The 15,594-nt window shown below is 42.7% G+C and overlaps 1 long non-coding RNA gene across 8 annotated transcripts in view; it reads left to right on the plus strand.

Moving 5' to 3' along the window:
• LOC108175703 (uncharacterized) overlaps positions 1-15,594 on the plus strand; it is a 29,277-nt gene that overhangs the window by 8,777 nt on the left and 4,906 nt on the right. For 6 of the 8 annotated variants that reach the window (XR_016229914.1, XR_011386256.2, XR_016229913.1 and 3 more), the window contains 3 exons: positions 7,750-7,813; positions 8,450-8,546; positions 12,593-12,709. This is a non-coding gene — a long non-coding RNA (uncharacterized LOC108175703). Of the gene's footprint in view, positions 1-6,755; positions 6,890-7,749; positions 7,814-8,449; positions 8,547-12,592; positions 12,710-15,360; positions 15,494-15,594 lie in introns of those variants that run through there. The other 2 variants (XR_016229912.1, XR_016229915.1) reach the window with 2 other exon arrangements.

The following is a 15,594-nucleotide window of genomic DNA, read 5'->3' on the forward strand; positions in this document are numbered from 1 at the left end:
AATAACAAAGCAAATGATCCAGTTAAGAAATGGGCAAAGGACATGAATAGGCATTTTTCAAAAGATGAAATTCAAATAGCCAACAGACATAAGAAAAAATGCTCAGGATCACTAGCTATCATGAAAATGTAAATGAAAACCACATGAGGTGTCACCTCACCCCAGTTAGAATGGCTCTCATACAGAAATCAAAAAATAATAAATGCTGGTGAGGCTATGGGGGAAAAGATACCCTAATCCTGTTAGTGGGGATGTAAACTAGTATAGCCATCATGGAGACAGTATGGAGATTGCTCAGAAATCTAAAAATAGATCTGCCATGCAACTCAGCCATCCTACTCCTGGGAATTTACTCAAAGGAAATGAAATCAGCATATGAGTTAACCCCATGTTTATTGCAGCTCAATTCACAATAGCTAAGATATCAACTCAACCCAGCTGTCCATCAACTGATGACTGGATAAAGATAATGTGGTGTATATATGTATATATAAATATAAAATAGAATACTATTCACCCATAAGAAAGATAATGTGATATATATATATAAATAATGTGGTATGTGTGTATATATATATATGTATGTAATATGTATGTAATAGAATACTATTCACCCATAAGAAAGAATAAAATCCTGTCTTTTGCAACAAAATGGATGCAACTGGAAACCATTATGCTTCGTGAAATAAGCCAGCCCCCAAAAGACAAATATAATGTTTTCCCTGATCTGTGGTAAGTAATAGATTATAAAAAATGTAATATATATGAGCAAAATTGGCATTTTGAGATTTTATTATTGTTTACATCCCTAATCTGTATTGTTGAGGAATAGTGTTTTTTTCCTATTATTATTTGTTGAATTCTTTAGTTAGTGGAGAATCAAGCTTATGATTATAAAATAAACTGAAAGTAGATCATTGTAAAAATTAAAATAAGAAAAGAAGGATGATGGAGGGTGAGAGGTTACATGGGAGAGAGGGTGGGGTGATAAGTATCACTATGCTCCTTAATCTGTATATATGAATTACATAAATTTTTTTACCTTATATAAATACAAAAATAAAAATCAAAAAAAGTATAGGATCCTAGAAACAGAGAAGCAAATTTCAGGGTTGGTGCAATAGAGTAGTGGGATAAGTTTCTGCCTGCAGCACCAGCATCTCATAAGGGCACCAGTTCTGGTTTGATTCCCAGCTGCTCCATTTCTGATCCAGCTCCCTGCAAAATGGTAACTTGGTCCAAGTGCTTGGGCCCCTGCATTCATGTGAGAGACCCAGAAGAAGCTCCTGGGTCCTGGCTAACCTCTAGCTATTGCAGCCATTTGGAGAGTGAAACAGTGGATGGAAAATCTCTCTATCTCTCCCTCTCTCTCTGTAATTCTGACTTTCAAATGAAATAAATAAATCTTTTTAAAAAGAAGAAGCAAATTTAATTAAGTCTATGATATGCAGTCCTTATATAATAACCTGTAAAAATCACAATAAAAGATAATTCACCAGGAAAATTTAAGTGAACAAATTGAGCCAAGAAGTAGAAAACCTGAGCTTACCAAGCAGTATAAAAGAAAATGAAAGCATAGTAAAAATATTACATCCTCCAGGCCAAAGTATGAAGACAAATATTTTTGTATCTTCAAGAAATAGGTTAATTGAATGTAATATAAACTATTTCATAGAACAGAATGTATTGTTTCCTAATTTACTCTATGCAATTAGCATTACCATGGAAGAAACTCAGTGAAAACATAGAACAAAATATATGTATAGAAACTTGCATACGTACAAATAGAAAATGAATACAGCTAATAAATAGAGATGCAAAAATAAATTATTAGTCTCATCGATCACTATAGGAAAACAACAGTACAGAATAAGGTTGTTTTTTTTTAAAGATTTATTTATTTATTTATTTGAAAGTCAGAGTTACGCACAGAGAGAAAGAGAGGCAGAGAGAGAGAGAGGTCTTCCATCCGCTGGTTCACTCTCCATTGACCACAACAGCTGGAGCTGGGCTGATCCAAAGCCAGGAGCCAGGAACTTCTTCCGGGTCTCCCACATGGATGCAGGGGCCCAAGGATTTGGGCCATCTATACTGCTTTCCCAGGCCATTGCAGAAAGCTGGATGGAAGTGGAGCATCCAGGACTCTAACCGGCACCCATATGGGATGTCGGCACTGCAGGCAGTGGCCTTACCCGCTACGCCTCAGCGCCAGCCCCCCAGAATAAGTTTTATTCTAAAATATAAGGGCAGCTCAACAATAAGAAATTTATTAGAATTCATGTCATCAAAAGGTCTGTAATGAACATCTGGATAGATGTGCAAAAGGTGTTTGCCAAAACTAACACTTATTTTTTAAAAAAAGACATTTATTTTGAAAGAATTACAGAGAGAAAGAGAGAGAGGTAGAGATGGAGAGGTCTTCCACCCACTAGTTCATTCCCCAAATGGCTGCAATGGCCAGTGCTAGGTTAGGCCAAATCCAGGAGCTTCATCCGGGTCTCACATGTGGGTGGCAGGGGCCCGAGCACTTGGGCCATCTGCTGCTGCTTTTCCCAGGCCAGTAGCTGGGAGCTGGATTGGAAGAGGAGCAGCCAGGACACAAACTGGTGCTCACGTGGGATGCCGACATTGCAGGTAGCAACTTTACCCACTACACCACAACACCGGTCCAATAGTTGTTCTTGACAGGACTTTTAGTAAAGTAAGAACGGGGTGTAACCCTCAGATAGGGAGTATATATGAGAAACCAGCAGCTAGCATCACATTTGTGTGAATTGCCATGTTTTCCCATTAGTCAGAAATAAGAAATGAATGAATGTCCTCCCACTCCACACCAGAGCAGTGTTCAGAGCTGCTGTATTCAGTGGAGTGAGTTGGAGGAGCTTACTTTGTCATTTGTTGATGCTATAACTGGCTAACAGAATCAACAATGAAATGTCTCAATGAATCAGAATTTTAGCATATAATATATTTAACTCTTCTCTTGTTTGGAAGTACACGTAAGGGAACTTCATTGGCTAAAAGATTTATATGCATATGTATGTGCATGTATATAAATGTATAGAGAGAGATCCGTTCACCAAATTTACTTCTCTGCTCTAATGTATGTGCCATGATTTGAATGTGCCCCCCAATTTCATGTGTTGGAAGCTTGTTCCCAGCACAACAGTGTTGAGAGGTGGAAACGCTGGGAAGTGATTGGTTCCTGAGTGCATGGATTTAATTATTCACTAATTAATGGGTCAGTGGGAGTGGCTTCGTTGTAAAAGCAAGCTTTGTCCAGCATGCCTGCTCTGTCTTGTCACACCATGTCCTCTGCCATGTGAAGACCCAGGAGGAAGGCCCTTCCCAGATGTTAAACAGATGCCAGCTTCATGCTCTTGCACGTCGCAGGCCCCAGAACTGTGTGGTTGGGAAACTGCATTCTTCATACATTATCCAGGGGCCGGTGCCGTGGCTCACTTGGTTAATCCTCTGCCTGCGGCGCCGGCATCCCATATAGGTGCCGGGTTCTAGTCCCGGTTGCTCCTCTTCCAGTCCAGCTCTCTGCTGTGGCCCAGGAGGGCAGTGGAGGATGGCCCAAGTGCTTGGGCCCCTGCACCCGCATGGGAGACCAAGAGGAAGCACCTGGCTCCTGGCTTCGGATTGGCGCAGTGTCGGCCATAGCGGCCATTTGGGGAGTGAACCAATGGAGGGAAGACCTTTCTGTCTTGTCTATGACTCTACCTGTCAAAAAAAAAAAAAAAAAAAAGACATACGTTATCCAGTCTGTGATTGGTGGTCAGAGCAACAGTGTGACTTTCACTTTCTGCAGATTCTGTCCCTGCTCCCCCATGTATCCATCTTGAAACAGAGAAGAACCTAACTTCCAACTTATTTACTTCGTTAGAAAAAGTTTAAATGGGTCCTGCAGTTGTTCTTCGGCATCAGTGGGGGAGGCTCCCAGGTGGAATGAGCCTTTGCAGTGGGCTCCCTGATGTCACTCAGGATCCTTCCAGCAAGGCTGGTGCTACGAGCTCCAGAAAAGGCGTTTGCAAGACCTCACGGGGCACCCTGTCCAGGGGGAGCACACAGCCCTGGCCTGTGGTCGGGAGGTGTTTCTATCTCTGTCAGCACCACCCTTTTTTGTACTAACCACAGAGGTCTTGGTTGCAAGCAACACTTGGGGGCCGTGGTTGCATGGACACATTTTGCTCAGGGCTTGTGTTTGCCTAAAGTTGACTTCAAGCTAGTGTATTGCCGTTAGCAACTGAGCTCACTCACTTCTCTAGAGAGTCTCCAAATCTGTAATACAGGGAGCCCAAGCTGTCTGATGGTCAGGCACATCGTTAGAATAAAATCTGTGTCCAAGCTGGGCTAGAGAATGAACTGTCATTAGTTACAAAGGCAGCAGCATAGGAAATTAAATATATGAAGGTGCTTGTGAGAGCAACAGATCTATAATTGGAAAATATAATTACGATTGCTGCTAAATTAACCATGAGCAAATTCATCAAGCAATTTAGGAATGATTTTAGAACCACTGTCAGTTTTCCTCTTGCAGCGCTCATCGGCTTTCCTTTGCGTGTTGCTTCTAATACATGTGTGTTCTGTGGTGTCCCAGGAATGCGGCTTGGCCTTCCTTAGGATTCAAGAACACCACAGACATGGACTATTTGTCTTTCAAGGACCCATGGTAGAAGAACACCATTGAATTTAGAAAATGAATTAGAGAGAGAGGGCAAAACCTCAAAGTAAATTTTCTGAATTTCATGAAACCAGTCCCTAGCAAATTTGGTCTGCATTTAAAAATAGCAGTAATTTCCCATGTACTACTGAAAATAACTTATGACACTATGAAGGAATAACAAAAATTAAAATATCAAGGAGGAAATGCTATTGTTTCTGGAAAAGCAAGTTAAAAAGGAGCAATTAAAAGCAAAGCAAAAAAAACCCAAAAAACAAACAAAAAAACAACCAAACCCCAGGGTGATGTAGTACCAGATAGCTATGGTGCTAGTGCCACCTGCTGTTGAATGTAGGCATTGCATCTATCTCATAGCTGAGTCGTTTTGAATATCCAATATTCTTTTCAAATCTACCTTTTGTGGCAGGAACTATGAATTTTATGTTAACAGTATGTCTATCATACTATCATATTTATGTTTATAGTATGTCTATTTTATGTAGATAGTATGTCTACTATCTTCACTTATCCTCCTATGTGCAAAGCATTTTAGTGCTAAGAGCTTTGTGTAGGCCCTCTGATTTTATTGTCACAATTCTACCAGGTAGGTAGGCTTTTTTTTCCCCCATTATAGAGATGAACAGAAGGTGGCTTGCGAGTCACTAAATAACCTATCAAGGGCATGCACATGGTGAGTGGCAGAGCCAGAATTAGGACTTGGGCTGCCTGATAAAAGTCCAACCGCAAGGTCTTTGTAATATTGCTCTGTGTTGGGATGTCCCTTTTTGGAGATCTTTAGGAATACATGTTTCTGTTGCTTTGGACTCAGTTTGCTGTCTTCAAAAGGATTCATCTAGCAGTGAAATGAATTATTAGGAAACACTTTTAGTACCAAGGGAGGGTCTGCTGGTTATTTTAGGTCATTCATATTTTAATAAAAATGGTTCTTATCAAGTTTAGGCCTTAATGTGCCTCTGAGCTAATTTGCATGGCTGATAGTAATCACTTTGGCTTAAATATTTTCAAAGAATCAGATTTTATATGAAAGGCATTACCTTAAACTGATTATATAACCATTATATTTCTATACAGGAATGGTTTATTGGTTTTTATTTTATTTTATTTTATTTTATTTTATTTTATTTTATTTTATTTTTTGACAGTCAGAGTGGATAGTGAGAGAGAGAGACAGAGAGAAAGGTCTTCCTTTTTGCCATTGGTTCACCCTCCAATAGCCGCTGCGGCCGGCGCGCTGCGGTTGGCACATTGCGCTGATCCGAAGCCAGGAGCCAGGTGCTTCTCCTGGTCTCCCATGGGGTGCAGGGCCCAAGCACTTGGGCCATCCTCCACTGCCTTCCCGGGCCACAGCAGAGAGCTGGACTGCAAGAGGGGCAACTGGGACAGAATCCAGCGCCCCGACCGGGACTAGAACCCGGTGTGCCGGCGCCGCTAGGCGGAGGATTAACCTATTGAACCGCGGTGCCGGCCGGTTCTTATTTTCTAGAAATGGCTTGCTCTAACTTTTATTGATTATTACATGCAGGCACTAAGAATTCTTACCACTGTGTTCTCATGAATCTAAAGATTTGTTGTTAAATGTAATGGTATTTTGTGTCCAGGATTTGAAAATACAAAACAGGCAGAAGATGAAGCTCTTGAAAAGTACAGCATTAGCAGGAATCCAGCAGGGCAGAGAGGACAAATGTGGGAAACGGGCAAATCCACCTAGGGAGGAGCAGCAAAACCAAGAGAGCAGAGCCAGGATTGAGTTATGGGAAGACTGGGAGCTGGAGGCAGAATCCTAGCATGCACCTGTAAGCCGGGCAAGCTGCTGGAGGCATCCGGGGTTGAGGCCAACTGGTGCAGATGATCAGGGGCCCATGACAGTGTGTGTTATTGAAGAGAATTTCTCTGAAAGCAAGTGAGTCAACACCAGATACTGTTAGGATCCAGGTAACTCAGATTGAGTAAAGATTTATCCAGTGAATCTGAGATAAGAAGCCCTGCCCAGTTGCCTGCTGTGAGCACTCAATGATGTGTCCCCCAGCTCATCTCAGTCTCTTGCCTTCTCCTCCACAGATTTGGCACTGATGGCACTTGATTCAATCCAGCTCCAAATAGCTGGCAAGCTCAGTTGCTGAATTCCAACCTGATTAAGTGTGGCATACCCAACAGTGATGGCTTCGTTACCTGGTTGCAGCTTAGATTGGCGTCCCAAACCATGTAACTGATTCCTGAGTCAGCATCCTCTTTCTTGCCTAGAAAACCCTAATTCATATTGTGTGTATAGTAATCGTTGTTTTTTTTTTCCTTTTTAAAACTTGTGGCAAAAAAAAACACATTGGATGTAGCAGCTTAACCAAGTTTAACTGTACAGTTCAGTAGTGTTCAGTATATTCACATTGTAGAATAAATGCTCTCTGGAACTTTTCATCTTGTAAAACTGAAACTCTAAACCCATTCAAATGATTTCCCTTCCTCTTCCTCTTTCCCCCAGCCTTTGGTAACCGTCTTTTTTGCTTTCTGGTTCTATGATTTTGACTACTTTAGATACTTCATGTCCATGAAATCATACAGGATTTGTCCTTGTTTGACAGCTTATTTTGTTTAGCATAATGTCCTGGAGGTTCACCCAGGTCGTAGTATGTGACAGGATTTCCTTTTTAAGGCTGTATAAATGCCACTGAATGGATGCACCTCATTGGATTTATCCATTTACCTATTGATGGCCATTTGAGTTGCTTCCATTTCCTGGCTAGTGTGAGGAAAATGAGTGTCCTGTTTTTTACTTTGTAAAAAGTGATTAATGATGAGAGGTCTGGCAGTCTAGGAAATGTTGATAAAAATGGAGACGGAAAGGCAGCTTTGGCCAGTGGCAGGCTGGATGTCTCGGAAGCAGGTGGAATGGCAGAATTACTGGCTTACCTGCCTGGACAATTGTACATCCAACTCTCTTAGAGAAAGGTTCAGATTCCAGCATGACCTCTGGTTTATAGGAAGACCATGTCTTAGCCTGGTCTGGCTGCTTTAACAAAATACATTTGACTGGGTCGTTTATAAACATGGAACTTTACTGTTCATAGGTCTGGAGTCTGGGAAGTCCAAAATCAAGACTGATCAAGACACCAGGAGAAGATTTGGTGTCTGGTGAGCGCTTACTCTCTTCTGTCTGTCCTCTCGTGGTAGAAGGGGAAGGGATGGGGCATGCCTTTTAACCTCACTTAGAAGGCTACTAATCCCAGGCTCGAGACTGGTGCCCTCGTGACATCATCACTTCCCCAAAGGCCCCACCTCTTCACACTGTCATGTTGGGAATTAGGTTCCAGCACATAAATTTTGGAGGATACATCCACCATTGGACCATAGCAGCTCATCTTGCATCAAAGGGTTTGATCTTTACTGATTGACACATGTCAAGGACATCAGTTATCCAAGGTCCTCAGAGATCACACAGAGATTTTGTAGGGATCATTGATATCTACTTTTAAATTATGGAGAAATGCGTACACTTTCAAATTCATTGAAGGGAAAGATACTGGTGGTGAGCAAGGAGCATAGATTCTAAACTCTGGACTCCAGGACTTTAGTTTCAGACCCAACACTTCCATTGTTTTTAAACTTGGGTTAATCATTTACATTCTTTACATTTAAGCTTTCTCATTTGTCAAATGAGGGTGCTAACACACATTACAAATGTTTGGTGAGGATTTAATGAGAGTGAGTATAAGTTGTTTTATTAGAGTGTTACATAACTTCTTCTCGCTTCTTCGCCCTGGCCTTGAGGTGGCTTGCTGCAGCCCTGCGCCCCCAGGGCACGTGGCCACACAGCCTACCCTTCCTGGCCTAGATGCTCCTCCACGTGGCTGGTTCCTGGTGCTCGGTACGAACCCAGATTTATTTCTCTTAAATAACTCTCCTATGCATCTTTCGCACTAAATAAAAGCCTAAAATGTAAAATAAAAAGTGTTACGTAAATATTGACTGCAACAGATTTCATGAGGATCACTGAATATTGTTTCCAGCAAATTTCTGTTTCAACTTGTTTTTTAGCTTCTTCCTTTCTCTTGATGACTCTGGGGAGATTGAGTTCCTTTATCAGCTCTCCTTAAGGGTTCTGAAGACTAAATTCTCCTCTCTCAATCATAAGAATAGGAAAAAATGACTGTCTTTACCCTGAGGCGTATCGCTACCATGAATGCAGAAATGGTTACTCAAGACTCATGAACTATTAAGAGCATTTGGGGACGTGTCAGAGGTTGTGAGTTTTCCTGGACATCCATCCTCCCATCGCCTTCCTTAACAACAGAACTCCTGATTTTTAGCTGGATACACAGCTCCTGGAACAGAGACTAGTATTTTAGTATTTCTTAGTCTGTCCCTTATGGTCAGACATGGTTAGGTGCCATGCTGTAGCCAACTGAAACAGTATCCATCTACATCCTTTTAAAATAAAACATAAAAAATTTAAAAGTCAATACAGGCAGTTAATTCAAAATAATTGGGGAGTAGATGCAAGAGACAGTTATTTGAGCTACTCAATTCCAAAACACATAGTTACTGCTGCATGCATCTTGGAGCAGGAAGTGGAAGCCAAGGGATAGTCCCTAGGTTCCCGACGATTACAGAGTGGGGTCAGATCAGCCCTCTGGGTCCCTTATTTCTAGTCATGACCAAGTGCCAGAAAAATAAAGTTCTTTTTTTGTTTATGCCCCTGTTGGTTTTGGCTTTTCTGTCGTTCAGAATGGTACCAAATCCCAGCTCATACAAAGTGATTATTATTATTATTCACCTCAGATGTTTACATTTACTACTTAAAAACCCACAGCACACGGTATTTTCTGCGCCCAGCTCATCCCAAGCACAGAAAGTTTTCAAATGTTCATGAGGCAGAGGCTGTTGGCTTAACTAAGAAGCAGAAAACACTACGGTATTTCAACAGAGAAGCGTCAGCACAGGAGATTGTGGATGGACAAGCCAGACAGAGGACAGTGGGTGCACTTAGAGAGTATCAACAGCTGCTGCCACTGCTGGACCCAGGGAAGAGGTGGTACAAGTTCTGTTTCTGTTTCCAACTATTCACTGCCCTCCCAGCAAGAGGATTAGACATTCTGCATACTGAAAAGTGGCTTGCTCTGGCTTATAAGATGAGACCAGAAGTCATGTGTGCTGCTTCCAAGTTGAATCATGATACATGGGTAAGATGACTGGTGTGCACCCAACAGACAGGCAGCTTGGCCAGGAAGGACGCTCTGGGCTTGGAGTCCGGAAATCTGATTCAGTTCCTGGCTCTGCCACTTAGTACCTGACAGGTCTTGGGCCAGGTGTTGAGATTCACCTGGTATCACTTTCTTCATTAGAGAATGGGATGAATACTGCTTTCTCGGCATCCTTTCCTCCCACTGGATGGATGGGATGGATCAACTATACAATAATAAGAGAAAATGCTATTCTTAGATTGAGTTGTTTCCTTACCTATCTGTGTCCCTTTGATGAAAAATTGTCTTTGTCCTGCTATGTATTTACTAAATTCCTGCCCCAACTCCCACCCAAGAGTGAGTATTTCTTCCCTGAACCAAAGCAGTGCCAAGCCTGCTCATTTCAGTTTTTCACAGAAGAGTTCCATTGTCTGAAAAAAAAAAAAAAAAGTGTCGTTTCATGAGTGACTTGGCAGGTTCAGGGGAACCATCAGCACTTGGGGTCTGCGTACATAGTGATCCTTTGAGTGGAACTGCGCGTTTTGATGGAGGAGCTTTGAAAAAGAAACTGCAGTGCACTCTTTTTGTAACCCCACTCCACCCACAGCACACCTCATTTCAGAGCTCCCAGCTGGCCTCCTTACCTTCCCTGGCTGCCTTCTTTTCCTCTCTTTCCATGGGAGAAAGGTTGCAGTTTCTTTGAGTTACATCAAGCAGATTTCCTGAGCTGAGACTACCAAGAATGTAGTTGCAATAACAAGTGAGAGGCTGGAGGTGAACAGTGCCGACAGGAAGACCAGGAGCTGTGGTGCTTTCTAGATCGCAGTATCTGGACACTGGGATGTGCTCAGAAGTCACCCTGCTGGGTGTGATGTCAGGGCATTGGGGGCACAGAGATGACATCCACTCCCCCTGGGAAATGTGGAACAGAGCTGTAAGGAAAGAAGGGTGCCCCCTACTCTGCTGGGCTGAAATACTGCTGTGCGCATGCCTCCTGAGACCACCTTCCAATCCTCTGACTGATCTTGACAGCGAATTCCACGTGAATGGCCTGCCAGGTGGTGGGGCCACCCTCTGCCGCCTGCAGTAGGACTTGGATTTCTCAGATATCCTTACGCACAGATGTCACTTTGTTGCCTGGGTCAGCTGTAGGTGACAGCAGGTTAGGACACAGGAAACTCTGCCGCATTGCAAGTGTTTCAGTACAGATCCATGCATGATCATCTACTGTTGGGGCTTCCTTGATGAGAGTTGTCCTGAAGTCTTGCTGAGCTTGTTAACGTTTCATAAGCCAACGGACACAAAATGAAAACATAGCCTTTCCTATCTTCACCAAGGAAAAAGGATGAGATTGCATCCACTGGCAGGCTTCTTTCTGGTTGTTTCTGTTTCTTTTCATTTAAAAAAAAAAAAAGTGCAGTGCAAGTCAGTGCGTCGTATTTTATTTTCTTCTTGATGTTGTAAAAATTACCATAAATTGGCCGGCGCCGCGGCTCACTAGGCTAATCCTCCGCTTGCGGCGCCGGCACACCGGGTTCTAGTCCCGGTTGGGGCGCCGGATTCTGTCCTGGTTGCCCCTCTTCCAGGCCAGCTCTCTGCTGTGGCCCGGGAGTGCAGTGGAGGATGGCCCAGGTGCTTGGGCCCTGCACCCCATGGGAGACCAGGAAAAGCACCTAGCTCCTGGCTCCTGCCATTGGATCAGCGCGGTGCGCTGGCCGCAGCGCGCCAGCCGCGGCGGCCATTGGAGGGTGAACCAACAGCAAAGGAAGACCTTTCTCTCTGTCTCTCTCTCTCTCTCACTGTCCACTCTGCCTGTCAAAAAAAAAAAAAAAAATTACCATAAATTTAGTGGCTTGGAATGCATTTAGTGTCTTAAAGTTCTTAAGATCAGGCGTTCAAAATGAGTCTTAAGGGAGAAAATTAAGGTGTGGGCAAAGCCGTGTCCTTCTGCAGGCTCTAGGGTAGAATCCTTCTCCCGGCCCTCCCCAGATTCTAGAGCCTCCCCCGCCTCCCGTATCCTTGGATTGTGGTCTCATCCGCCACCTTCAAAGTGTATCACTCCAGTGTCTGTGTCTGTGGTCACCTCTCCACTCTTGCTGTCACCTCTGCCTCTGTCTTGGAAGCACTCCTGTGATTACATGAAACCCACCCAGATACGCTAGAACACTCCCTCCCTCTCTCTCAAAAATCTCCCCACCTGCAGAAATCACCTCTGCTGTGTAAAGTAACATATTCACAGTTTTGAGGATTAGGACGTGGACATCTTTGGGGACCATAATCTGTCTACCACACTTAGTAATATAATTGTACAGAGAGCATAAAATAAAAAGTAAAATTATCCCCCATTAATTTTTAACAGATTTTAGTGTTAGTTTTTCTCCTTGCTTGTAAACAAATTCTAAAAAACTTGCTTCTTTATATTTTCCTGATTTATCAACTGAAAAAAATTCATGTACTGATTCACTAGATTTAACACATCTCCCTTCTGTCGACCTTTTCTGCTGCAGCCTCACTCTTCTCATTTTATTATAGATTAAGTAAATTTCAACATCAACTTTGGCACTATTTGCTGATTGCCCAAATGTAAGATGCAAAATGTACTGTCTTTACACCTTCTCTCCATTTTCCCTCCTATTCCTCTATTGGCTTCTTCAGTGGTATTATTAGTTTTCCAATGTTGAAGATCATTTTTCTGTAATTATAATTAAGTCTTGCATGTGTTTGTTTATAGGTTCATTCCAAAATTGAACATATTGAAGTTTCAATATGCTGGTTATGAAGCTATTAATTACTGAAGAATCAAGCAGGATGATTCAACTTACATTGCTGAAGGACCAAGAGAAGGGAGGTGAGTGTATTAAATTCAGGGAGTCCATAGATAAATATTTTAAAATTGATAACACCTCTTGAAGGAAAAATTCCAAGCCATCAACAACTGTTTAAAATCGGTCCACATTTTATTTGCCTCATAGAGGCCCATGGCTTTTTTGGACAACTTTTGTTTCTGTTTTTTATTATTCTCATATTCAAAAAGAGAGAGGAGTTTATGCATGTGGTAAGGATACTTATTGTGAGATCCGCTTTCTTAAATTTTGAAGTACACAATGCCATATTGTTAGCAATAGGCACAGAGTTGTACAGAGACCTCAGGAAGATACTCATTTATTTTGAAAGTAAGGAATACAGAGAGAGAGAGAGAGAGAGCAAGAGGGAGAGACAGAGAGAGATCTTCCATCCACTGGTTCATTCTCCAAATGGCTGCAACAGCCAAGGCTGGATCATGCTGAAGCCAGCAGCCAGGAACTCCCTCAGGGGTTCCTGGAAGGGTGAAAGGAGACCAAGCACTTGAGCTGTCGTTGGCTGCTTCCCAGGCACATTAACAGGGAGCTAGATCAGAAGCATAGTAGCTGGGGTTCAAACCAGCACTCCAAAAGTGGGATGTGGGAGTCTCAAGTGGACGCTTAACCCACTGCACCGCAACACTTGCCCCTATCACTTTGTTTCGTAACCTCCTCTCTATATTCGTCTCAGTGTTGCCTGCTCTGTGCTTCAAGATTACTGTTCATTTCTATTGCTGGATGCTTTAACTTTATGTATCCTTGACTATTATTAATGCATGACAGTTTCACTTGCTACCCAAGTGATATTATTAATGCTAAAGGGAGACAGTTCTCTAACAGGAATTCAAAGAACAAATGTTAAAATTATGATTTTCTTTTACCTTGCTCCAAGTTTGTGCATGGTAGAGAAGGGATTGGAAAGAAAAATATAAAATATGTAAAATGTGTATAGTTGCATACAGAGATGTGACATTTGATTTTTTCTGCTTTTCAAATTTATTATTACAGAAATGCACTTCTACTAAATCTGAAAAATATAAAGACCCAATGCTTTTTTTCCCTGAAAATTTATGAATGTGATGCATAAATTCAGTCAGCCCAATTTCCTACCTGCATTTCTGTAGGTAAGAATAGAGATCAAATAATAAAAGTCAACAGATAATGTACACAAATTACCTAATTCAATGCTTATAACAACCCTAAAAATATGTACTGTTCATGCTGCTGTTTCCTTTTTTCTATAGATAAGGGTACTAAAGCACAGGGTGTTTAAGTGACTTGTACAGGCCCACATAGCAAATAAGAATAATCACCATGGGCCAGACATTTGGTAAGATGCTGCTTGGGACACTGCATCCCACGTTAGAGTGCCTGGGTTTGAGTCTGGCTCTGCTTCTGATTCCAGCCTCTTGCTGATGTGCACTTTGGGAGGCAGCAGGTGATGGCTCAAGTGCCTGGCTCCCTGCCGGGCATCTGGGAGACCCAGGTAGAGTTCTGGGCTTCTGACATCAGCCTGGCCCAGCCCTGATTGTTGCAAGCATTTAAGGATTGAACCAGCAGATGGGAGTTCTCTGTCTCTATCTGTGTGCCTTTCAAATAAATAAATAAAAGCAAAAAATATAAGAATAATAATCAGAAGCAAATGCTTAGAGTGCTTACTATATACATCCTCTAAGGACATTATATATAATAACACTGTTTGATTGTATCAGCATAATTTTTTTTTTTTTTGACAGGCAGAGTGGACAGTGAGAGAGACAGACAGAGAGAAAGGTCTTCATTTTTGGCCATTGGTTCACCCTCCAATGGCCGCCACGGCTGGCACGCCGTGGCCGGCGCACCATGCTGATCCGAAGGCAGGAGCCAGGTGCTTCTCATGGGGTGCAGGGTCCAAGCATTTGGGCCATCCTCCACTGCACTCCCTGGCCACAGCAGAGAGCTGGCCTGGAAGAAGGGCAACCGGGACAGAATCCAGCGCCCTGACCGGGACTAGAACCCGGGGTGCCGGTGCCGCAAGGCAGAGGACTAGCCTACTGAACCGTGGTGCCGGCCCCAGCATCATAATTTATAAGGAGTAACTGAGGCTCAGAAAGCTTTAGTGACTTGCCCAAGGTTACACAACTGTGCAGAGGCAAGGCTGGGATCTGAATCGGGACAGACTGCATCAAGGTTCATTTTCCTAAGCTGTTCTCTTAAATATTAACAGCCACTGCACGAACGAACTTTGAATTGTAAAGCTAACAAGTTTATCCTATCAGATGAGGGGGTCTTTGCAGAGGTTGCCTTTGAGCATCTGGTCAGCAGTGAAGCAAGGCCTGGTGAACATTCGGCTTCTTCTTGGTTATTCTGTGCATGAGGTTGGGAGAGCTGAGTTTCGATGGAGCCTCGTTGGTTGCGTCCATTCACAGCAGGGTGGGAGCACTCCGAGGAGGGAAGGGTTTGAATTACAGCAACGTGAAAATGAAGTGAGACCCTTGCCTGGAAAGTAAACACGGGAATGCTTATTCAAAAAGCAAAGCCTGGATTTGTTAGGCTCTCTCGAGAGATGCCATCATTATGAAAGGCCTGATCCCAGCTGGCTTCCTGTGCACAGCAGAGCCTAATGATGCTGACAGGTCACATAAGCTTGCACTAATGGGCTCATGTTTTATTTATTCAGGTGCTGATTTGACATTGCCCAGCCCCAGTGAATCTATGGATTTGGAAATAACTGGGTCCCCTCTCTATATACTGTGATGTTATCTCCAAAAATGGAGGAAATGAGAAACAGGAAAGGCCTGGATTCCCTGCAGATAGCTCTCATAGTTTACAGTAAAAATTCAAATACTACAAAAACCATTAGGCAACATTTAAAACACAAATCAACAGTGTTTAGCATGATATATTGCAAGGA

This window comes from Oryctolagus cuniculus, chromosome 2, assembly GCF_051225735.1.
Source record: "Oryctolagus cuniculus isolate XC-2025 breed Fujian yellow rabbit chromosome 2, ASM5122573v1, whole genome shotgun sequence".
In the NCBI taxonomy this organism is placed as follows: Eukaryota; Metazoa; Chordata; class Mammalia; order Lagomorpha; family Leporidae; genus Oryctolagus; species Oryctolagus cuniculus.